The following is a 26,247-nucleotide window of genomic DNA, read 5'->3' as shown; positions in this document are numbered from 1 at the left end:
AGAAGAACATCAGTAGGTATAATATGATAAGTTTACATAATTTTATAGATAAAATAAGCAAAGAAGAATAAAATATTTAAAGATGGACAATACTGAAACATTCTATGTAGATGACTATGTAGGTGCACATAGACCCCACCCACATTTCAATATATTTGTGTGACAAAAATGGTAGAGTTAGGAACTTAAACCCTTCAGAATATCATTAGGCTTGGAAAATAGATTGTATTGAAGTAAAAAACTTGTAGTATATATTTTTTTGGCACTTAGACCCTATAGACTCTCAACCCTTTAATTTATGATTATATTCAACGTGTTTTTTTCACCCTATCAAAAATGATTATTTATGCAAATCTGGCGAGCGTGGCAGGTTACAATATGTACATATATTTTAAAAAGGGCTCACAATTTAAAATAGCTTGGGAACCCGTGCATTAGAAGATGAAAATACATTAAAAATAATTATATATTATGATACCTGCCAGTATTTTTTTTAAAAATAAATTAGGGAAATTTCCCTTGAGAGCAGTGGCAGCTTATCGCGTCAGCAAAGGAGGCTCTCACATAAAAAAATGGCAGCCGTCCCCAAGACTCACTGAACATTAAAAGCGAGTGTATTTTTATATATTTTGGATGAAGGATTCACATACATTAAAATTCAAACATCTCGAAGCTAGTATTATTTTAGTTATCCCACTGTTGCTACCAGGTAGCGATTTGTTCACGGGAAAATGTAGCATATTTGAGTGGTTCACAAGCACAGTGAACCAAGTCCAATCTGGTTATTTTTGAGTAAGCTAGGTTCAAACATAATATTTGAGTATTTCTTATTCTGTAAGGGTATGATTTTTCTTACAATAATAACTTAAATGGACTAAAATAAACTTCAGAATTGGAATCATCATACCCTTACAGAATAAGAAGTACTCAAATATTATGTTTGAACATAGCTTATTCAAAAATAACCAGAATGGGCTTGGTTCACTATGCTTGTGAAACTCTCATTTATAGGGCTATTGTATGGCTATTGTACCTACTTTTTCTACATTATCTGATTATCTATTCTAGAAATAAAAATAGAAATAAGTTTACATCAAAAAGATCCTAGTGCAACCTCCATGGACCATGGATAAAAAAAATGTACTTCTTTCAAATTCTTTTGTTCGCCTAACTAGTCTCCGGTGTTAAAAACGCGTTTAATACCACCTGTAACTCGTATTTAGTGTAGCATATGAAGAAGAAGAGTTTGTTTTTAAAGTATACGTTTTATAACTTTGCACTTTTTTGCACTTTTTTGCACTTTTTACACTGATACGCCTATTTTCCGATTACCTCGCATAAAATTAGATCAAATGATATTCACTTGTATTAATATATGCAGTAATAAATATATAAATAAATATATAATATAAATGCAAAGTTATGAAGCATATACCTACTCTAAGTACAATATTTGATATCCAAATAACTTAAGAACCTTATGGTCGAAAAACTATGTTAATTACACACTAATTAATGGTTATTAATTCTTCAGTTTCTTAGTAAACATGTAAGCACCATGGATCGAGACTTTGTAGACAGATACTGTTTATTACGTTATTATAGTCTGGCCATAAATGTATAAACAAAATTTTTGTATATGAATATTTTTTTAAAGTATCTATAAGTACCTAACGTCTATTTATTTTCGTATTCCGTGGCGTCCAGTTGTCCGATGCTAAATCGTCCTAGACCCGCCATACATGTCTCTAGATGACTACAGACTATAATAAAAAAGATAATATATTGAAATCATTGATGATATGAGTACTGATTTTTTATAAACGAGAGGAACAACTAGTATTCATTGTAAGTATTATATGAATAAAAAAGCTCATTCGTGCGAAACTTATGCAATTTGTAAGCTGTACAAAAATAATCGACAACAAAAACAAACAACAACAAAAACTTTCGGAATAAGGGATGCCATATAAATTCCGTTCTGCGTCATTGGAGAGTGTTATGCGGTCAAAGCGAGATTTTTTTTATTCTTATAAAAATATCATCCTACGCTGTTTCTTGAATTTTTAACAAATACACAAGAGAAATATATAATTTTTTATTGTCTTACGGTATAATATAAAATAAACAGACTAAATTCTTAATCTAAAGAATGAATACGAAATTGTTTTCAACGATATAAAGTTTTTTTAATATGTCTAATAGGTTTATAGTATTTTTCGATTCTGAAAATTTGTTGCCAAGAATTTATATTGCTTATTTAAAAATATTTTTCTTTCCATCGCATGGGAGTAAACTTTTTTTTTATAATTAACACATTTTCCTAAAACTAGTTTGATATTAAAATAATGAACAGTGCGTGTTATTTAAACTAAACAGGGGGATTCATTATTTGTTGTTTATTATGTTGCAGCCGTATATTATAATTTTCATGTACTTTTATTTGGTTAAATGTAAGTTGTACGTATGCAATTGGCCGTAGGACACTTCTTCGTGAGTCGTTGTCCTTGAAACATGTGTTCGTATAGTATTATTTAATCAAATATCGAGTTGTTTGTTGAACATTTCATCGTGGAGTATATTGGTTACAAAATGCGGTGATAGGTAGATTGTAAATAGTAATGTTCCAATTAGATTCAATACGAATTTTATGAGATGTCTTTATATTATGTTTAAACAGTTTAGTGATGGAATTACATAAATATATAATATTATGATATGATTGTAATTTTAATTTAGTTACCTACCTATTTTCTTCTATCTTTCCGATGTTTTTTCTATCTCTGACGATGTCTTACGTATTTTTAAGTGTTTTATTTTGACATGCATATTATGTATATGTTAACCGAAATAACAATATTTACAGTTTACCAATAGGTACCTACTTAACTGTATCCATTTCTCGAAAATACTTTATGTAGCTATATAATTGGAATACTACTGTTTGCAAACTACCGTCGCATTTGGTAACATACGTACAATATACTCTACGGTGAAATATTCAACGAACAACTCGTCATTTGACGAAATGCTATACGAACACATGTTTTAAGGACAACGGTTCACGAAGAAGTGTCATACGGTCAATTATATACGTATAAATCTCCAGACACGCTTTTATTCGCCATGTCCAAGCAACGAATATACAGCCTCCGTACGTTATTTGAGCATAGTTACTTCGGAATTGTTTTTATTAAAAAATAGTCAGGTTTGTTTTTCTTTATTTTGAAAATCGTCTTTCTATATTTTGGGGATAATGATTTTAGAGGTACACAAGAAAAAGGGAAATTTGAGGGATTAATATTTTAAAATAGTGCGAATAGATTTTTAAAAGAAGCTATAAAAAGCTTCCAACTTGGATACTAGACAGAATTTTAAATTTTGGGTTAAAAAGCTGTCGACAAATAAAAATTCTCTCGACTCTGGGGATTATGGAAGAAAATTTTTATTTTCCTCGGAAATATGATTTACGGTTTTTTTTAAATAATGAATAATGAAAAATAATGTCGTTTTATTACCTTTATGTATTATGAAATATACATTAACTGTATTATATATTTTACAATATAATATACGTGACATTTCCTCTTCACTCGACTTCGCCCAGTGAAGTCAATGTGCTGGACAGTGGACTCCTATATTGTGAATAATAATATGGTTAGATATCCATACTTATGAGAATTGACAAGATTGACAAGAGAACAAAACTGAGATGAGATAAAATTATGAGACATAAAATATGTTGAACATATTCCCGATGGAGTTTTCTATGGTTTCACTACAAAAATCATTCAAACAAATTCCACTTAAATGTAATTGTTATTTTTAATGAAAAAAATGATACACAGAGCTGGAGATCCATGGGAGTTTGGATTAAAATTAGAAGTTTGAGTAGAAAAAACAAACAAGCATTTAAAACATAATAGAATAATTATTCTGTGGGTGAGATTACTTATCTATAGTCCAAAAACAAACTATCAGGAAAACGCAATTTAAAATTAATAATGCCCTTTCTTACTGCTAATTCACTTAGGGATTTATGGTTTTATACAAGAAAGGTGAAGTAACCATAAGATACATGATAATTTAGGTAGGTACTCTGTTAATATACTCAACGAATTTTTGCCGAAATCGCGCATGAAACTGGGTTTAGGGTACTGTACGTAACACAATCATATTCTAATCTAAGCCAGCAGAAAGTACAGGGTCAGACAACGTTGAGAGAAATAGCAAAGTCCTATGTTTAGCAGAGAACGTCCGCTAACTATTGATTTATTTATGAAAGTTATTTTAAAGTACCGACATTATGACCTTTTGACATTAGTGATAAAAGTGGTGGGTATATACTAATTATGTATTTAATTCAACCATCTGTCAGAGTAATGTATCTACTTACTTACATACAAAGACATCGATGAAATTTGTATGTAAATGTAGGGGGACTGTATATAATATTATTAAAGTGAAGTTGGAAAAAAGGTTAATGGTTAAATTTGTTACAAGTCATTTTGATTTCCACTTCCAGATATATTTGTAGCAAGATTTAGAGTTATCGCCTTTATTTTAATATGTTAAACACAATTTAAGATTCATTAAATCATTAAATTACTAAATTTGCAAATATTGCCTAGATAAACCCCGAAACTTATGAATAAATTAATCGTGAATAATTATTAATATAAATTTACACTCACTAAAAATTGCAAAAACTAGTTTATAATTATATGATGTACATAGCTATCAAAGATTATCCGGTACAAACAAGAATTTAGGTATAGTCACTATCTTTCAATGCACCAACGTCTTCCGACCATGCCCGATCCTAATAGGACCATAAATGGGCCTCCAGGAAGTGGAATGGGCCTCCAGGAAGTGGAGATTTTGTTTTTACGAGAAATGGTTGTCAGCCACTTACTCAACCTATTAGGTCCATACTCTGACTAATACACAAATTGAAAAACAATATGTGTACTTGCCAGACCCAGGATTCAAACCTGGGACCGCGCGGCCATTATGGGTGCTCAAAGTGGAGGTTTATATTAAAAACAATTGTTTTTACGAGAAATGGATGTCAGAAACTTGCTTAAATTATTAGTTCCAACCGTCGGACGTACCACCAACACACCAACGTACAGAATATTAATTTTTGCGTGTCTACCAATTCAACCATATAAAATGTGGATGAATCGCATCAAGTGTTTAATATACAAAACTAAACATAATATGTCATATTATGACTTCCGTGAGCAGAGTGGAACGCCGGAAGAAATCTTAGTTGACGCGTATACAATTTTAATATTATAATATTGTGTTGTGTTTATTATTTTTTAACGTCTACCGAGCCATTCGATGTTTGGCAATAAGATTTATTTAATTCCATGCCAATTATTCATTGTATGTATGTATCGGAAGTGAGATGGAATAAGGAACAGGCAGGGTAGGTTGACTCCATAATGAATAACTCAGAATTTGGTGCGTGAATGAAATGAACCCTGGTTTTATTATCTCCTTCCAAATAAATAATAATCTAATTATTAAAGATACGTTTAAAGATTATAATTTAGATGTGTGAAATCGCGATTATGCGTTCTGACGGATTTACGAAATCGATCGGGCGAAACTGAACGATAACCTTACGGTTAAATCTTTGATAACCGACTGTATATTTATTTCATGTGCTGAGTGTTTTTATAGTGATTCGATACAATAGAAAATGCTGCTATCAACTACTTGAATATTTTGATAATCATGCTTTATTGTGTAATGCATAATTCGTTTCATAAAGTAGTACATAGCTTGATTTGCAATTTTAACAATATTATGTTGCAAGATACATTGTAATTATAAATTGATGGTTTCCTGCCAAGTCATACGGATGGTAGGGTATTCACTCTACATATGTATATTATATTGGTACTGTTCGGTTAAAGCGGATACAGCGGAAAACGCATTTTGAAAATAGCCGATAAACTGGATTATTTGTTAGGTTAACCTAACCAAACCTAACCTAACCTAACCTAACCTAACTTTAACTAACCCGAACTAACAAATAATCCAGTTTATCGGTTATTTTCAAAATGCGTTTTCCGCTGTATCCGCTTTAACCGAACAGTACCATTATATTAATTAAAGTTTAATTTTGGGTCCATTGCTAAGAAAATTTTCCGGGTTGCGCTTATCTTCGGGTTCTAGTCAAAACCCTTTGTTCAGGTACAATATTATTCCTTTTATTAGATAAAATAAACTTTCAAACTTAATTTTAAACAATACGGCATCTATGAATAGGCACTTTGCGTTGAGAATCTCACGCCTCATTTCCCATTTTGATAATAATTTACATAATACAATCCGAGAAAACTGCTATTGTGCGCTAATGCCAATTTGTCAAAGGAGCCCGTCCGCCCCCGGATCCGAGCCCACGCGCCTTCCCAGGTCAGCCCCTGTTACCGAAGCGACTTTGAAAATTATTCGGCTTCGCCTCCTCCTCTCATCCGCGACACGTTTATGTTTTTTTTCATCAAAGTGCGCGAGGTCTCGCTCCTTGTGTAACGAAGTGAATAATAATTATTTTTCGTCTCTCTGAAATATTACCTGAACGTTGTCATCATTAGCCATTCGGACTAATCTGCCAGATAAAGGAATTTTAACGCATGATCATTTAATAGGATTGTATATTATATTTAATATTTATAACTAATACTTTTGGACAATAATGAACATTCATTACATATTCATATCAATGGCGAAGGGTGGAGGTAGGCTGTTAAAATACACCATAAATAGTGCACATTAAACTTTGACAGTCATACTTATTTGTTTTAATTGATACAATACAATTTGCAGATGTTTCTGGTTAGTGTTTGAAATTCTGAAACCCTGCCTTTTAGCATGCATTATAAATTGGCTATGCGACAAAAATAGTGCACACTTTTTCAGTCATACTTATTCGTTTTCCTTGAATTAAAAATACATATTACGGATGGTGTTATGGTTGGTTTTTTTAAAATTCATGAAATCCTGTCTCAACCAAACCATAATCGATAAAAAAATATTCTTCTATCTATAATATATCCAACATTACGTATGATTTTAATGGCAGAATTTAATATATTTTATTGATAAACGAATATTTTTTCACTATTATCTATTATGGCTTGGATTAGGCAGGTTTTAATTGAATTTAGAAAACTCAAAAACACTATTTACATACTGTAGTTTTAGTTCAATAAAAAAAATCGTTTGATTGACAAAGTTTAGTATGTACTATTTATGGCGGATCTTAATAGTCTACCTCCACCCTTCGCTACGGATTCATAAACAGTGGAAACCCGACAAACCAATGCAAAACATTCACACTGTCACCACTGAATAAAACTACGCACAGCGAATTTCGCATGTAATAAACCACAATTCTTCTATTGAATACTCAAAAGATGATTTCAGACAAATCATATAAAAATAACTGTTAAATTTGAATTTTGTAAATGTTTTAACAACGATTTTTGACGGCTACGAAAAGCGCAATGTCGCGATCTGTCAGAATCATAGACGGCATGTAACCCATACATAGGTAGATGCTGTACATTGCATAATCCACAGAAATAACGGATAAAGGAGCATGCAGTAATATATATGATTTAAAATTAATATTTTAATAACGTAAATAATAATTTTAAAATATTAAAAAGCATCTTTCCTTCAACACCACGCACTATACATATCGATACATGAGTTCCAAACTATAACAAGTCAAAATTTTTCAGTTTTTAGTTAAGTATGAGGAAATGCCCAAAATACCGAAATCTACCAGTTCCAAAATGTAATAAGTGATAATCTGTGATTATTTTAGAATGACAGTGGTTATTATTCTTTAGAATTATACGTTAATCCTGTGGAATAACTGTGGAAAACTCATATTATTATTATTAAAAAAACATAAAGTTATGTTTATAATAATATTATAATTAATATAAATATATTTTTTAGATAATTCTAGAATTTCTTTAAAATCTACAAAAATTAGATATACAGTAGAAGATTAAACCTGCCCAAAATCTTGTTTTCTAATTATTATGATTTTTGAGTTGTTACACTTTGGAACTGATACTATCATCTTATTATTGTGCCATCCCCTAGCGGAGGTCGGCCACCATCAAGGCGATCTTATCTTTGTCGTCTGCTACCCGGAACAGTTCGGTGGAGCTGCACTCGTACCAATCACGGAGCTTCTTAAGCCACGAAATGCGGCGCCGTCCTCTGCTACGCTTCCCATTGATCTTTCCTTGAATGACAAGTTGGGTAATGCTGTATTTTTGTCCTCTCATAATGTGGCCGAGGTATTGTAGTTTCCTGGTTTTGATACTACGTAGAACTTCTCGGTCCTTCCCCATTCGATTGAGAACTTCAACATTTGTCACCCGGTCAGTCCAAGGAATATTATCATCACCGTTCCGCTAAGACTAAATTAGTAAAAAACCCTAAATGCCCAGATAATAAATAGCTAAGAGTGGAAAAAAATATATTTAGTTTTTAATAGCATCCTACAAAATATGAGTTACCGAACGCCACTAATAGACAGTGAGAAAAGTCTACTTAGAATGGTATTTGACCCAAAACTACATATAATATTATGTCATATTTAACATGCAGTCATCATATAAATATGATAATTCAAATCATGTCTATTATCTTTTAAGCCTTTGTCATAATTTTTAACGGCATCGAAAAAACTTAGTCGACTTTTTTTCGCTGCAAATTCGCATGCTCTACGCAAAACTGTAGTAAACGTTTGATCTCGTCCATAAGCCGGTACGAACATCAGCGAAACGATCGCAGGTGGAGCAAATAATTCGCATTGGTGTGTGGCATCATTTAATGATACATAACGTATTTTCATTCATAATTGTGTCAAGAATTATGTAGCACATGCATAGTACAGTAATTTTCATTCAAACAAATGCATCTGTTGTGCTAACGGAGTGAGAAAAAAATCATCACGAGTGACGAAGCCCACGTCTATCTTAGTGTGCATGTTAATGAGCAATCCGTAACTCCAATATCGCCTATTGGAGGACTAGAAATCCAAGAAAAATAATTGTATTCATGAGGCACAGTTACAACCCTAGGTTTACGCGAAAACCGTCATTGGTCCTTATTTCGTTGAGAACCAACGTTGTGTCACGGAAACTGTCAATAGTGAACGCTACGGAAAAATGATGCCCCAAATGGAAGAACTTGGGATAGATAATATGAATTGGTTTTAACTGAATGTGGCGCATCATACACCAGGAGACCAATATAGGTTTTAAAAGAATTGTTCACAGACCATTTAACTTTACGTTTTTGGTACATTCACTTACCAATAAGATCACCCTCAGATTTATTTTTGTGGTGGTATTTGAAATTGAAGGTTTATCTCAACAAACCACTGAACAGCTTAAAAACAATATTTACGATAAAATGAGATTTTTAGGACTGACATAATAAAGGCAGTGACGTAAAATCGATAAAAAGTTCCTACTTTGCAAAGAAGCCATTAGAAGATATAAATATTAATTGAGTTAGCATTTACTTGGTAGAATTCCATCTGGAGAAAAGCGGTGTTTATAAAATAACATGTGGCACATGTAGTCTATGCTATATTGGTCAATCTGGCAGGCCTATAAAAACTCGTTTTGAAGAACACCTCCTGTCTTTCAGGAATGGTAAAACAGATTCTCAGTTCGCTAAACATTTGATATCAAATTCGCATACCATCAGTGATAAAATAACGCCAGAATGTTTGCATATATATAACAAAGGTCTAAAATTAAATTTACTCGAATAGTTGGAAATTTATCGCGCATTATCCAAAAGTAATCACACAATTAATGAAAATTTGGTAATGCATTCGTCGCCACTGTTAAATATAATTTAAGCACATGATTAACAAAATTATACTAATAAGATTTTAATTGATTAATAATGTCAAGAATAGGGAATCCAATCCCGAGCCAAAATTCTGATCCCGGGATTTCGGGATTACAATTTGATAATCCCGGGATCCCGGGACTGGTCCCGGGATTGGCATTTTTTCCATTGTTAATACATTTTTTTTATATTTACAAATAACATTAATAAAATCGGTCAAAAATAAATCTAGTATAATTTATACTATTTAAGACATTTTTATACAATGTTTTCATTAACTCGTATTCTTATTTGTCCGGTGGTTGTTTGTCCGGTACAAATCTTATAATCGATTTTTAACTAACTTCCCGGCTAGCTAGTGTATTTGAAACTTTTAGAATATACCAGAACACGATGCCAATGCATTCATTTAATACCTTTAGCCATCTTTTAAGCAGAATCGAATTCATTTTCAATTAATTCTGTTTTGTTTAGAAAGTTATTTCAGAAAAATCCGTAAAAAGTTAAAGACTATTATTGGTAACTAAGGCGGTGGTCCTAGCAACTAAATTATTAATATATACGTGCGTTACTATGGAAATCAAAATGAAATGTCAAAATGACATTTCAGTATTTTATATTTGTTTGTTTTTTATTTAATTCATACAAGTACAAGTTTGAGCATATTCAGTATAATAATTCAACAGAAAATTTAAAAACGTTGTATATAAAATGTTTTTTTTATCTTGTAATTATTATTGTTAATTATGTTAATTGTTCAATCTTGAAAATACATAAGTTTAATGGAGTAAATAATATTGTGATATAAATAATAATGTGAATTTAATATGAGATTGCTGTTTCTGGTAGTAAAAACTCATTAATTAAGTTAGCTAGATTTAAAATAGTAAAGCATATCGTGGTTGGTGTATGGCCTTTCCGCTTCATAAATCTAATTAATCAGCCAAATATGAAACTGCTGTAAAACTTATGAGATCATGGTGGAATTACTTTGTTAAAAGTGCGAAGAATTGTTTTATTCCAATCTTTCTCATTTTTATTGATTTATGTGAAAAAATAAAATGAATCGGCAACTTACATATGGGTATAAATACAACTTTATCAAACTCAGTTTATTTCTAATTTAGTTATTTGTTATTAAAAGTATTTTTTCTGTTATTTTAGTTTTTATTTTATTTTCCATAAAAATTGATAAAAAATCAATCCCGAAATACCGGGATTATGTTTACCAATCCCGGGATTCATAGGTATCGAAAATAGCCCGGGATCCCGGGATTGGATTCCCTAGTCAAGAAATAACCAAAGCGCTCGAACACTCTACTTTCTATAAATTTAGTAGATTTTGATATCCATTAAAAACCCACTTAGGGTTTTCAAAGTATTAATAATATTACAATTAATAATAAGTATACAAAGTCATAATATTGTTTGAACGAATAAGAAAATGTATTCTGTCTCTATCTATGCGTATAGTATTTAAGCAAAGGCAAACGGCCTATCTGAATAGTCTTGATAATGGTGGTACAACCGAAATAGCTATCAACAAACCTTTTTAAAAAAACATGTAGAATTTAAGATATAAATAAAAATGATTTCAAACTATACACATTTTTACTTTTGATGTTCTAAATACAAATCAATTATTCAAAAATCGTTTCAATACATTAGAGAAAACTTAATAAGCTAACATGACCATATAAAATAGTATTTAATAATAAGATGGCATTATTCAACGAATTCACATGTTATAACTTTTTAATTGTAAGTTTGTTTATATTAAATATGTGTTTAGATTAATTAATTAAAACACTTTCAAATGAAAATAATAAAAAAATGTCTGAAATTGCATGCTTTGTAATTTTCCGCTAGAATCCTTTAGCAGGTGGCGCATTTCCCTTAATGTACTATTATTTTTAATAGTTACGTCTGTATCGTAATATGCATTAAAGTTTGTCACGTAAAAGAAATGCGCATTCAATATTGGTAATATTTGAGGACATTATGGAGGCTTTGTGTTACTTAAATTTATGGCAAAACTATCATAAAATCATAAACAAAATCCGGCTTCAAAACTTTGGTACATAGTGACCAGCTTTTACATTTATATCGCCTAAACACTCGTCGCTGTTGGACAAGCGCTGAACATCTGTGCTACAGTTGTTATAAGGTATATTTGACATCTCGCAGTTGTGTCTAGCTCTAATAATTTTATTAATGTTCTCACTATGAAAAATTAAAAAAAAAAGTAATGAAAATTTAATATTTAAATATAGAATCGTTTAAATCACTACGATACGATTATCTTTACCGACTTGCATAATACTCCACCTGTGTAATGAAACGTGTAATTATTTTTCAGTTCCACGAACGGTATGTTATGTAAACAGACCGGGCGGTTTTAGAATACTGAAATAGTTAAAAAATATATAAATCTCTATGACGCACTAACGATTGTTATGTATGCTTGAATATTGTAACGATGTGAACGTATCTGCGTCCAACAGGCAGATATTAATTTGCTTACGTCCATAGACTATATCTATACGTGTATTAATAATGTTATTTGGTTTTGACACATTTAAATGAAATTATGTTATAGATACAGTTCTATTGTTTTTAACGTTCTAAAAATGCAAGTAAAAATATTTAAAAAAAAAAACTTTCATTTATTTATCGAATAATTCATAAGATTTAAAAATAGAACATTCTTTCTTGAACATATATAATTATTAGAAAATAGGTATCTTGAAATCGATTAATAGTATCCGGTCCGACACCATAATAGGAAATTATATATGTTTGAAAAATATTGGTAAGTACCTACATGGTTGATAATAATAATTATTTTCTATATTATTATTATTTATATCTATTTTTGAATGGTGTGTCAGTTAGGGCTTGTTTACACTGACTTAGTATTAATCGTTAGAACTCGCTACTCGCACTAATACCGACATACGTAAACGGGCCGAATACTTATGCTTATTACTATTTCAACATGTGTACAAGTGACACAGCCTCGAGGGTTCCATCGCCGGCTCTCCCTCACCATGCAGCGGTGCTACAAAAGTGCTCTACGTACTACAGGTCTGGCATGCGAGAGTTAGCAATGGACTGAGGATAGTGAAGCGAATCTGTGCTTGCCCTATGCCCTAATATTGGGGCATAACAGAGAGAAAGAAGAAGAAGAAGTACACGAGGCGGTATTAATGCGAGTAGTGTGTGCTAATGATTAGCACTAAGCCCGTCGAAATAAGCCTTTATGTTGTCCAGTTACGCAATGAATTTTGAAGCAAAAAGATGTTATATAACTTTGAAAATCCTTAGACACATAATATAATATGTCAGAATAATTCTGATTCTGTGTGAATTAATTGTCATAAATAAAAAATGTGTACTCGAATCCTATTGGTTACAAGAATTTTTTAATGCATATTTTTGATGGTTTTTCAAATAACATATTTCAATCAAATGAATGTTACATTCCTAAATCGTATGTGTAAAAAGTTTAATTAGACATTGATTATTTAAATCATATTTATATAACACCATATCCGATCCTAATAGGATCATATGAGCCTCCACAGAGTGGAGGTTGTATTAATAGATTTTTGTTTTTATGGATATCATCCACTTGCTCAACATATTAAAAATATAATTATATTTTGTGACTTTACAACAAAACACTTCGCTGAGTCTTTCTATGGATCACAAAAATTAATGGAAAGATTTTTATTTACACACAACATGCCTCATAATAAGATAATCTTTCCCCATTTCCTAAAATAGGTAAATTTAAACATTGATTGCAGGGAACTAATGGGAATGGGAAATAATGGGAACTGAAATACGTACGGGTAAGGCGATAGCAGGTAACCGACTCGAGTAAGGAAGAATCCGGATTAAACGTACACACGTGTAAATAATACATTTTACGTCTAATACTGAAAACTGCTCTCGGTTTATGCATTTACGCTCAATTAATGTTGGTGTATAACACACACTATTGCACGTGCATAATGCGTGCTTTATTTTCGTAGGACACTCACACATTCAAAACCCTGCATCAATATGCGGCGTATTGAATATAGCCTATCGGTATTCTATTTATTATCTGTTCTGTGATTGATTGTCAATTCATTTTAGTTTAATTATCTCCCAATAACTAACTGATTTGAAAAATGTCACTATCATTATTTGTCAGTTTTTCACCATTAGTGATTATTTTCTCATTTTATGAAAAACTTTATTTTACGGCGTCTATAATACGATTTTCAAAATGAGCAAGACTTTGAAATTGTACCTTTATTAAATTAAATAACGTCATATCAGAAATTTTGAGTGGGTAATTCAGACACCCTTTGCAGATCAAATTTAGTAATACTTAAGAGCCTGGGTGCTGTTTGAAGGTCAAAAATAAAAAAATGTAGTATTTAATTATACCGACTACCTCATGGAATAACACACTAACTCTAAATTATCAACTTTTCAGGAGAGCAAAAAAACCATTCAAAAAAATGTGTAGCAAAAGCCGTTTATTATGTGCAAATATTATTTAAATTATAATTTCTATCTTTAAATAGAGTATCATTTAAGCATACAATCAACTTTTGGAAAACAATAATTTGGGAAATAATACCCTAAATGTGTTTTTCCGCGTTAAGTTTGACAACTAAAATATTACATCTAGATTTGGTGTGATTTTTCCCGTTTATATATTTTTAGAGGGTGTATATATCTATACTTGGTGTGTTTTTCCACGTAATTATTTTTTTTTTCATAAAAAAAGTACCACGTAACATGAGATGGTGTTTTTTTTCATGCTAATTCTGAAAGATAATCTTAAATATCTCGACTTAGAGAGATTTTTGTTTTGACTTTTACGGGGAATGACATACTATGTGCTCTTAGTGTTTTCTCTATCGATGATATTTGATTAAACCAAAAATATTTTTAGATATTCTGATGGAATATGAAGAGATTTTTTAATTAAACAATATTTTATCGCAATAAACTGTATTTTAACCATTCTGTCAGTTTGAGGAAATTGTTTTACAGAACATAATATTATAGTAAAATAATTGCAAAGTTACTTAATGAATATTCCACTCAACATAATAATGATTGGTAGTATAAATTAAGAAATGATAGGATAGTTTGTTACCTATATATTTTAAGTAAATTACGTTGCAGCATTATAAACGTTATGTAAATTAAACTTTTTTTAAATTAAGTATAGGAAAACTATCATATAATATACAACTGTATTCTTAAAATTAGATTTAAAATATGTAAAAATAGTACTTATAAGACTTCTATACTTCTATGCAGCTACTTATTTCTATCGCACCTCACTTACCTGTTTGTAGATGCCAAAGGTAACAATTAATAGCCATCCTATCATGAACAGTGAGATTATAGATGGCATATTATTTTCTCTTATAATGAAAGACTCATACTTCACTTTGTGACACAGTTAAAACTTTTGTAAATCAAAACATGCTGTAACAGTTGTAATGTGATTTTCTTTTGCACGATTTATATCACCCTGTTTTATCTCTCAAACGTTCTGTAAATAATAAATAATGCTGATAATCACTTTATTTTTTTATTAAATATTTAATTTACTCAATTATTGTTTCCGTTCCTTTTCAGACGAAGAAATACGAGAAAAATATGCCTTTATATTAGCGTTCAGTAGCAATTAGAAATTGATATTATTTTGATCCAAATCATATGCTATATTGGGGAAACATTTTCACCATATTCAAATTCTCGTCTTAATATTCTTTTTGGCTATTTTTTCTAACATAGTGGGATTCTTTTCTTATGAAATATATTATTAACATGTTCAATTATACTATTTTTTTTTTTGCTTCCTTGAGTGCATGAGAACGGTTGTTGTACCTGCCTTGACTATACAATAGCAATTCTGACTCTTCCTTTTTTTAAAAGCACTCACCACCCACATATTTGAAATTGAAAGTGTTTGTAAAAACATAGTTTTACATAATTTTATTATTTCGTTATTGCGTGACAAACCATAAATAAGTGCTTTTAAACGTCTTAAAGAAGCTGGTAGTTTTTGGGTTTTCTTTTGCACTGACTTGTCATATCGTAAGATGTAATCCCATTGTTTCTCATGATTGCCAATAATACAAAATGAATCAAAACTAACTTGACGTTCGGATTTACTCATTTTTTGGGCACATATTTGAATTGGCAAGAATTTTTACATAGTGCTTCCATGGTATTCAAATATTCTTATATTCATTCACATATTCTTCACCTGAATTGAATGCTTTTTTGGCTTTCTTCCTTTTGCACAAGTCTTAAATTACAGCTCTCTTCTTTTTCTCGATTCAAGTGTGTCAATTTATAGTGAAAATACTTTGTACAGATGCACTAAGTAGGTACAACGTCATGTCTGATGACGTGATGTCTACAAGTGCATTTATGTTTCAAGGTGGCAAAGTACTGACAGAAGTATACTGTTATTTATTATGCTCTAAAATAGAGCAATATATTTTATTCTGTGTAAGATCTGCTGGAGATTTCGTAATTTCTTCGATCAAATCATCAATCATTCCCAAATCTCCTCCAAATTTTTGCGTCATAATGGCACACTGGAAAAACAACTAAAACCCGACAATCCAGGATCACTAGGACTATTCGGAGTCTTCAGATGGGGATGAAATCAACCTGGAATATCCAATTTTTACCCAAACATGCAATAAACCTTTTAGACTTTTTTTACTACCATATTTATCATAAAAGTATAGTAAAAAGGTCAACACATGTGCAAAAATAGGCAAGTATTACCTTATTTACTTATCACAAGTCGTCATGGAATCAATACAAGAAGAATAATTATTGTAGGTTGTAAATTGGAAACTAATGGTGCAAATATGCATTTATACGATGCTTTCTAATGATAGGAAGACGTTATAGTTTATATTACGAAACACAAAATATTATAAACATTGAAAATCCTGTAGGAGCCAATAGTACAGACAGAATATTTAAGGTTGAATTATTTATAATTATAACCTAAAAATGTGTTGTCTGAAATAGGAGATTTATTTTTTTATTGTTTCCATCCTTTATTTTATTAGTCTCTTGAGCTTATTGTAATATTCGCCGAGATCTAGTTGGCGACATATTAATTAAATGGAATAGTTCATAACTTAAATCCATTAGAATTTAAATTCGAATTCCAATAGTACCTACCATAGGCCGATAGTATTAATAATAATATTAAAATTAGTCATTTGTACACAATAACAAAAATAATACAATTTTACTGTCACAAAAGCAATTTGTGATAATGAAAGTAGGTGCGATTCATTACAAAGGATAATGATTTTTCAATACAGTGTTGTTATATGTTGATAAAGGCGAGATTTGAAGGTGAAAGTTGAATTAGTGTCATATTCCACGGTGAAATCATAGTTAAATGATACACTAAAATGATTTGTGTAGGGAGCATGTATATTTTTTCCGAGTAATAACACACCAACTACAAGTGGATTATTATTCCATGTAATTTAAGATTTTACAAAAAATGTTATATAATCATAACTCTACTTACGAGTATTATTTTAAACAGTATTTTGGGTGTTTTTCGAGAAAAAAATCCAAAAAAAAATTGGCTGGTGTGGTATTTTTTTCTATGCAACAATAGCTCAAAAAACATAAAACACACTATTTCGAATTGGTGTGTTATTACATGAGGCAGTCGAATTACTATTTTTTGTAAATTATTCTTTTCTCAATTTATATTGTAATTCCATACTCGGTTTTATTTTCTGACATATTAAAAATTAAACCAACGTTTCAATTGGTTTGCCTTTTCTTTCATCGAAATGAAATCCGGCGTCTTGGATTACCGTTAATGGGTTATGGAGTTACGGGATACTGGCTTTGCTTGGGAATACGCAATAAAGCTGGCTAGTGACAGAGATTCATACAGGTGTCCACATATTATTCCGACTGCAAAAAGAAATGGAAGAAGATCATTCTAAGAATTTTCCAAATTATGTGTAATATTTTACATAAAAAAAATATCTAAGCTAACGTAATGTTTCGTTATATAAAATAAAAGCGTGTCATTGAAAATTTTGTTGAAATAATACTCGTAATACAAAAAAAAATTCAAAGAAGAGACGTTTTGCGTTTTTAGAGTTGCGAATTAAAAAGTAAAATTCGAAAACTTTTTCATTGTTAAGAAAATTATTTGGCGGGGAAACTTCTAACAATCTTCGGTTGGAAATTATTTTCATTTGAAATTCAGTTGGCATAATTTAATTGGATGAAATAATTATTCTTTCTTAGAATTAAATTTAATTATTTCGCCTGCCAATCGTTTACGTAATTTGTTCGCGCGATGCGTACCGTTTACGAGAAGCGTTTTTCTTTAAATATACATATTTTGTTTTGTCTGAAAGGAAAAACTGCAGGATGAATCGAATTGCAAGTCTGTAAATTGTTACATTTAAACACGATAAATTAGCATACAATTAATATTACTGACTGAAAGTACACGATGGAAGTGTAATTTATACGTACCTTGTACACTTACATAATATAAATTATTGTTGTTTGTCAATCTTGTATAGTTATGTAACTCATTAGGCCTGTCCATATACATACATTTTTTCCGATCGTTTCATAAATTCATCACAGAGCATGCTTAAGGCATGCAATGCGCAGACGACGTTTTAAAATGGCCGTTAATTGTGATGAAAGTACTAGCACATGCAGATCCGACATCCTTGGATTTATCTTGAAGTTCAACACTCCAGTAACTTCGTATTTATTCGGGAAGGTTCGGGTTGTTATGAAGTTACTACTCTATGGTGTTCATAATATTTATTTTAGTCTATACTTACTCCAACAATATTTGATCAGATTGGATAGCTGGATTATTATTTACAAGTTGCGTAAAGTGATTATACAAATAACACATAGGATTATACACATAAATTAAAAGGAATGATGCATACGCAACAAAAAAGTTCGACATGACAGTACTAGGTGTAAAAAACAAAATTAAAAGTTTGCGGATATATTTTTCGAAATGACATAAAAAAAATTAAGGAAACTCAGCATCAAAAAGCTCCATCGGTTACGTCCATTTAAATTTCTTCATGGAAGGAGCCCGTGCATATCCATGGCTGGACATGACGGGTGGTGGTGGGAACCTAGGTAAAAGTTGGTAGTCACTAATATTACATTAAATATAAATCGCATTAACTTAAGTTGATGTAATCGGTATAATATTAATTTTTGTTTTGACATGTGACGTTTATTAATTCACATAAGAATATTTATCATCCATGTATGTAATACAAAGTACATTTACGTGTAAGTACAAGTACATTGACTATATACTAGACTTGACGAAGTGAAAACTTTGATAAACAATGTACGCATGCATAAAACAACTCGGTATAACACCAGAACTTAAAAGTTCAAATGAAAGTGGATGATTAGATGTGGACTTAGCTAGTGATTCTTAAACAGGGGTTCCGCGAAAATACGCGAAAGCTTGCGAAAAGAAGGTAGCTGGAAACAATTTAATAATAAAGTTGAAAAAAGATTTATTGTCACCAATTTTTTTAACAATGAAAGATTTTGAAAGTTTTGTTTGATTGGACATCGTATCGTACTTAAGTCCATATTCTAATATATTATTATCAATTAGGTATATTGAATTTTAAACAAGAAATGAAAATTCAGAAATTAAATTGTCAATTAGGACTTCTGCAATTTTCCTTTTGCTTCTGTCAAAACTCAAAGCGTTTAAATTTTCACGGTGACGTCACAGTTCATCACAGTAATGATATTTTGTAATTATATAATGTATTCATATTTTATTAGCCTGCGATAAATTAAGGAAGTTATGAAACTAATACAACTTTTGGTGAATGAAAAAATAACATAATAATTTAGCATATTTCGTAATTCGAACCTGCGATTCGTTCGAGTTAAAAACTCTGCTACTTCTCTTACTTATGCGTGGTGCAGTGTCGCTATCATTTTGTTACCGAATTATAGTACGCGTTGTCTTCGATTGGAAATGTATAGGTTTATTGATTCTCACAAAAAATAACGGGAGCTTTGAGAATTTCCAAGAGTTTTTTTTATTACGGCCAAAAATGCCGGCGAGAAATTCAGTTTCAAATAAAGGCTCTTTTGAACAACTTCTTTAGTCTCTCCGACTAGGCGCAATTTTAAATGTAGAAATTTTAACTTTTGAAAGAAAAACCTTTTCCGGTTTTTAGTATCGAGCATAGTAGCATAATATGCTACTCAAAAATAATATTATAGTGCTGTTGGTAACACTGGCATGGTGTAAATGAAATCTTAGTCATTATTGCTAACGTGTCACCATGATTATTCAAGAAATCGGAACCATCGGTTCTTCCGTCATTTTCCCAAGGTACTCCCAAAATAACATGTCATTCACGATGCCAATTGGAAGGGTAATAACTGGACTAATCCAAATTTGTTCAGATATCGATACATTCCACTTATGTGAGAATGAATTTTAATAAAATCTAATTTACTAACTGTGTAGTCTCCTCACTGTTTGTTGAACGTATTGAACTAATAATTTTTACGTTTTTATTAGCTCGTATTTTTGTTTATCCGGTGGTTGTTTATCCAGTACAAATCTTGCAATTGATTTTTAACTAACTTCCCGACTAGCTAGACATTTGAAACTTTTAGAATATATCAGAACACGATGCCAATGCATTCTTTTAATACTTTTAGCCATCATTAAGCTGAATTGAATGCATTTACAGTTAATTCTGTTTTGTATGGAAAGTTATTTCAGAAAAATCCGTAAAAACTAAAAGACTATTATCGGTTGCTAAGTGGATGGTCCTAGCAACTAAATTTTTAATATATACGTGCGTTACTATGGAAATCAAAATGAAATGTCAAAATGACATTTTTTCAGTATTCTATATTTGTTTGTTTGTTTATTTACTTCATATCAAGTACAAGTTTGAGCATATTGAGCATAATAATTCAACAGAAAATTTAAAAACGCTGTATATAAAAAGTTCTTTTTATCTTGTAATTATTAATGTTCATAACGTGTTAAAATAATTAATCTAATATTTAATTTATTTTGTTACTGTCCCCATAATCGTACCTTGACCTAGAAACAAAATCTCCTCGCTCGCTAAATTCTAATTCTTTTAGTCACAGGCTTAGTTTTTTTTTTTTATTTTGGACAAAAATCCTCCATCTAGTGTAAAACTTCATTTATTTGCCTCACGTATACGTCAAGACTGTCTTCATAGTACTTTATTAGAGTGGGAGAATTGAATTTACGAGTCCGAAAGGATTTAATGTCTCACGAAAAGGGTCATGGTTACGCGGCATGATGGGTCCACGAGTGTTGACTCTGGTCGTGCTTTGTAGAAAATGTATAATTTTATGTTAACAAAAGTGATACAGTCAAAGAATTTGAACCTTACACACGGAATTTTATTCACTATTTTATATTATAGTAACCTGCACTTATTATACAATAATATATTTGACAAAGATCTTTTATAAAATAATTTATAGCATATCTTTTATAAAACCGGAGATATATTATATTTCGTAAAATATTTTATAAAAGTTAAGATTAAAAATGGATAACGAATGTAAGTAACCTTGATGGTTAATTATTTATTGCAGTTTTCCATTTTGACACTAGCTGTCAATCGGTGATCAAGTGTGTGCAACCTTGCTTACTGAAATTTAAATAGATCTACTGATATATAATATTTGTTTAAAGGTCACATTTACTTGGTTTTTAGAATAAATTTATAAAATTACAATAGTATCACGCGTTGAAGTCCACGAATCTAATGTTAATCAAGTAAAATCGTTGAATTTTATACTATTACACTACTGAATTTCGACAATTTCGTCTGAGAAAACTGCAAAATACCATAGACTAATCTTCGATAAAAAAGAATACCTTGCTATTTACATGACTACGCTGACCGAGTAGCTTACGCATCGGCTTATAATGTTGTGAGTCCCAGGTTCGAATCCTAGGTCTGACAGATACACATATTATTGTTTTTCAATTTGTGTTCGGAGTCAGAGTATGGACCTAATAGGTTGAGCAAGTGGCTGACATCCATTTCTCGTAAGAACAACAATCTCCTCCACTCTGTGATGATTCTATTAGGATCGGATATGATAAAAAAAAAGAATAATTTATGACCTACCTTTTATAATATACATAGTTTATAAAATATAGACGATTACACTGTAAAATATTTAATAAAATAATCTTCATAAAAATATTTGAAAATGATCTTTCATAGTCTAATACTAATCTTGCATCCAACGGGTTTGATAGCTGCTGACTATAATTAATAATAACTAAATAACTTAAATAACTTAACCTTCGAAATTGCGCAGATTGCGATTCTTCTACGGTGCACGAATTGCATAGGGTAAATTTAATTATTGTTAATTTTATTATTTCCGACTGATCTTACGTGTAGCCTATCGCACCGTTTTCTCTCTCTCGGCGTCGCTTCAACTACGTCATATTTTCTGTCATAACTATCGAACTTCACGCTTATGAAGTACCTATATTTATTTATAAGTACTAGCAATTATGCAGACTGATTTAAATATTTAAATATTTAAGTATCACAATATATACGCCCCTTAGTTCATGTTTATTTAATTAAAATTGTATTGTTTTTAAAATTGCTATCAGTTATTTTCATTTTGAAATAATTTGATCATAAAATAATATGATTCGTTACCTACCTATATTATCAATTGATTGTTCAAATTATTTTGGAAAGTTTACCTGTTGTATATGATTAATCGTAATAACGTTTATGATGGTATTCTTATAATTATTATTTCTGCAAACAGGTACGTTCATTATTTCCTGTAAGTAATAAGAACGACCAACGTGCACGCGTGACTTAACCTTAATTGAAAACAAAGTATGGTAATTGAATGGCAAACAAAAATGATTGCAAAATACACAGCAGGTAGAAAAGAAATAAGCATAATATCCAATAATATAGTATTACTTGTACGCGCGAATCCAAAGAAAATAAAATAAAGCTTTTTAATCCTAATCGAAAAACGGCACAAATAAAGAACAACAAGTCTCCTATAATAAAATTCATATTATGCCAGCAAACCGTATTTCCAATGTATACACTCTGTGGATGGTATTTAGCAGCCTTCCAGGATCATTAAATCCGGTTGTCTTTAAGAAAGGGTGGAACAGGTTGAGACTATTTATCTGGCTCTCATATCTAAACTCGCCTCGTCTGCCGCACAACCATAAATCAAACCTTCCAGGAACGTCGATCCGATGTTGCATGTGAAGACCACGCACATCTACCTGGCGACAATCGCACGTAACCTCTCGAAACGTATAGATATTAACCGGTATAAGAATGACCAATTCGTAGATTTGGATGCGATCTGGCTTCTTCGACTCGCAGCCCGAGATGCATGCGATTTGTTGATTGCAGCACTAGATATTTTTTTTAAACTAAAAAATTGCATTCGACCAATCTGCGGGGCTCCCTTTGGCAACGTGTGTTTTGTGAATAATGATGACGTCACATCGACGTATTTGACACGTTGCAGACGAGACGAGTTTTGATGTGCGAGCTGGCTTGGCGTCTTGTGTAGCAGGTGGCCGATCTAGGTCCAATATCGCTCTTTCACTTTCAATGTCACGACAGGCTGCATGGTCCGTCTTCTTATCTCCTTGTTACTATTAAAATAATACCATCAGCACCACATTCCACATTGAGTTGAATGTTGCCCTAGCCATTTCCATTCGGATAGTGAGCTCAGAGAAATTTAAAGGCGTTGTCTCGGTGTGTTACTTAATATCAATAATATTATGTACTATTGACAGAATAGGCATCTACCTACTAATTGATGGTATGCGTATCATTCCATATTAAATTGTGAGGCATTTTATCATTTGTACATATAAATGTGCCATCTAAAGTGAAATGGGGACAACCTGAATTATTTTTAATGCGTTTAGTCTGCGGCACAATTTTCCCTTTGTATTTTGTACTTATAACGTTTTCAATGAGTACTATCAATCAATGTGAATGAATGCAATCTTCAAGTGTTGATGTCAAGACAAAATTAAAATAATATTATTAAGTGGTTGGGCCAATTATGGTGAAATTCCTTTTTTTCCTACTTACCAAAAATCCCAGTTATTGGCGCAAGACAAGGCGACCACCAGTTATGGGTCATCAGTCAGTAACTTCAAGACAACGGACGTGCCTAGGCTTGTTAAAACAAAGCCGTCGTTAACTACAGAGTGACTCATCCAAATTGCATCTCTTCGACTTTCGTTATGCTAAATTTGATAAGGTTTGAGAGAACTTCGCGTCTATCATCAACTTTGAACTTATCATCATCGTTTATCCCAAAACCCAAGTGAACACCGAACCAGCTCCAGCACGCTAGCCTTCTCAACATAAAAGATCTGTGCCTGGCATCCTGTTTAAATCGCCCCTAGATCCGTAATCCTCGATCATCAAATTACAGTTCACTGCAAAAAGCTTAATCATTAAATAATTTTTTTTTCTAGCATTTACCAGCTACAATGTGTGTTCTTTATTAATGTTATGTTGAAAGCTTTACCGCAGGTTGATTTAAAATTTCGCATTTTGTGACAACTTGCGGTCCGTTTGGAGCGACCCTTATCACGTCTAACACCCACCTGATTAAAGTCATTAAGAGATGCCAGGAACCATGCATAATGAATAATTAATTATGTTTTTAAGCTATTTTTAATAGCCGTAAGAAACAATTAAGTGGTCTTCATAAGCTCTCATTTTTGGCAGTTCGTAAATCTGGCCGCCATATTTAACTCGATAATTTATAACTTAACAGCTGCTGCGGCATCTCGGAATAAACATTTACGAAAGCGATAGAAACTGTTAAATTTCCAAAGATTTTCTTCATAATTATCACATTAATAAGACAAATCTGGTTCACAATATATATTAACTGTAGCAAAACCGAAACGCTTCAATATTTTTTTATTAAATTTTCCAACCAGTAACTATTGTAAATTGTTACACTCATGATAATAACATTCATCAAAGACGAATAAAAGAATCTTCTCTAAAAGACGTGGTTACATGTAAATTGTACGTAAAACATTTCACCGTGGCACAGTTCGCCGTGAGCTTTCTTATCGGAAAGAGATGACCGTATACTAAAGGGTGTTTTTTTTAGAGGTATAGAACTTTGAAATGGAATAAAACAAAGATGACTTTTTATATTGACATGAAATTTACTTTATTCGAAAGATGCTCTTCTGGCATTATAATTTAAATATGACTTCTGGCATATGACTGCCACGGCTGTCTCGGACGTAGTCTAATCTGGAGGTCCAATTTTCGATGACTTTTTCCAACATTTGTGGCCGTATATCGGCAATAACGCGGCGAATGTTGTCCTCCAAGTGGTCAATCGTTTCGGGCTTATCGGCGTAGACTAGCGACTTCACATATTCCCACAGAAAATAGTCAAGCGGCGTTAAATCGCACGATCTTGGAGGCCAATTCACGGGTCCGAAACGTGAAACTATGCGGTTACCAAACGTTTCCTTCAATAAATCAATTGTGGCACGAGCTGTGTGACATGTTGCGCCGTCTTGTTGAAACCACAGCTTCTGCACATCATGGTTGTTCAATTGATGAACGAAAAAGTTAGTAATCATGTCTCTATAGCGGTCACCATTGACTGTAACGTTCTGGCCAGCATCGTTTTTAAAGAAGTACGGACCAATTATTCCACCAGCCCATAAAGCATACCAAACAGTTAATTTTTCTGGATGTAACGGTGTCTCAACATACACTTGAGGATTATCATCACTCCAAATACGGCAGTTTTGTTTATTGACGTATCCATTCAACCAAAAGTGAGCTTCATCGCTAAACAAAATTCGCTTATGAAAATCGGGATCAACGGCAATCTTGTTTTAAAATAAATTTTCACAATTTGGAAGCGTTGTTCAGGCGTCAGTCTATTCATGTTGAAATGCCAAACCAAACTAAACATAAATCACTTAACAGCTGACAAAATGGCGGCCAATTAAAAAAGTGCTGCCAGCTTAAAGTTCTATACCTCTAAAAAAACACACGTTATAAGGTCTCCAATTTTATTAGATTCAATAATATGAACATTAAATCAATTTTCATATCGGATTTTGCAAAATTCATGAACTCAAGAATGAATACCTAACCTAACCTAATCTAACCTAACAAATAATCCAGTATATCGGCTTTTTTCAAAATT

Source organism: Rhyacophila brunnea, unplaced genomic scaffold, assembly GCF_057557595.1.
Source record: "Rhyacophila brunnea isolate RB1 unplaced genomic scaffold, BYU_Rbru_1.0 scaffold_14, whole genome shotgun sequence".
Lineage (NCBI taxonomy): Eukaryota > Metazoa > Arthropoda > Insecta > Trichoptera > Rhyacophilidae > Rhyacophila > Rhyacophila brunnea.
The sequence above is the reverse complement of the archived record's forward strand: the minus strand, read 5'-3'. Positions refer to the sequence as shown.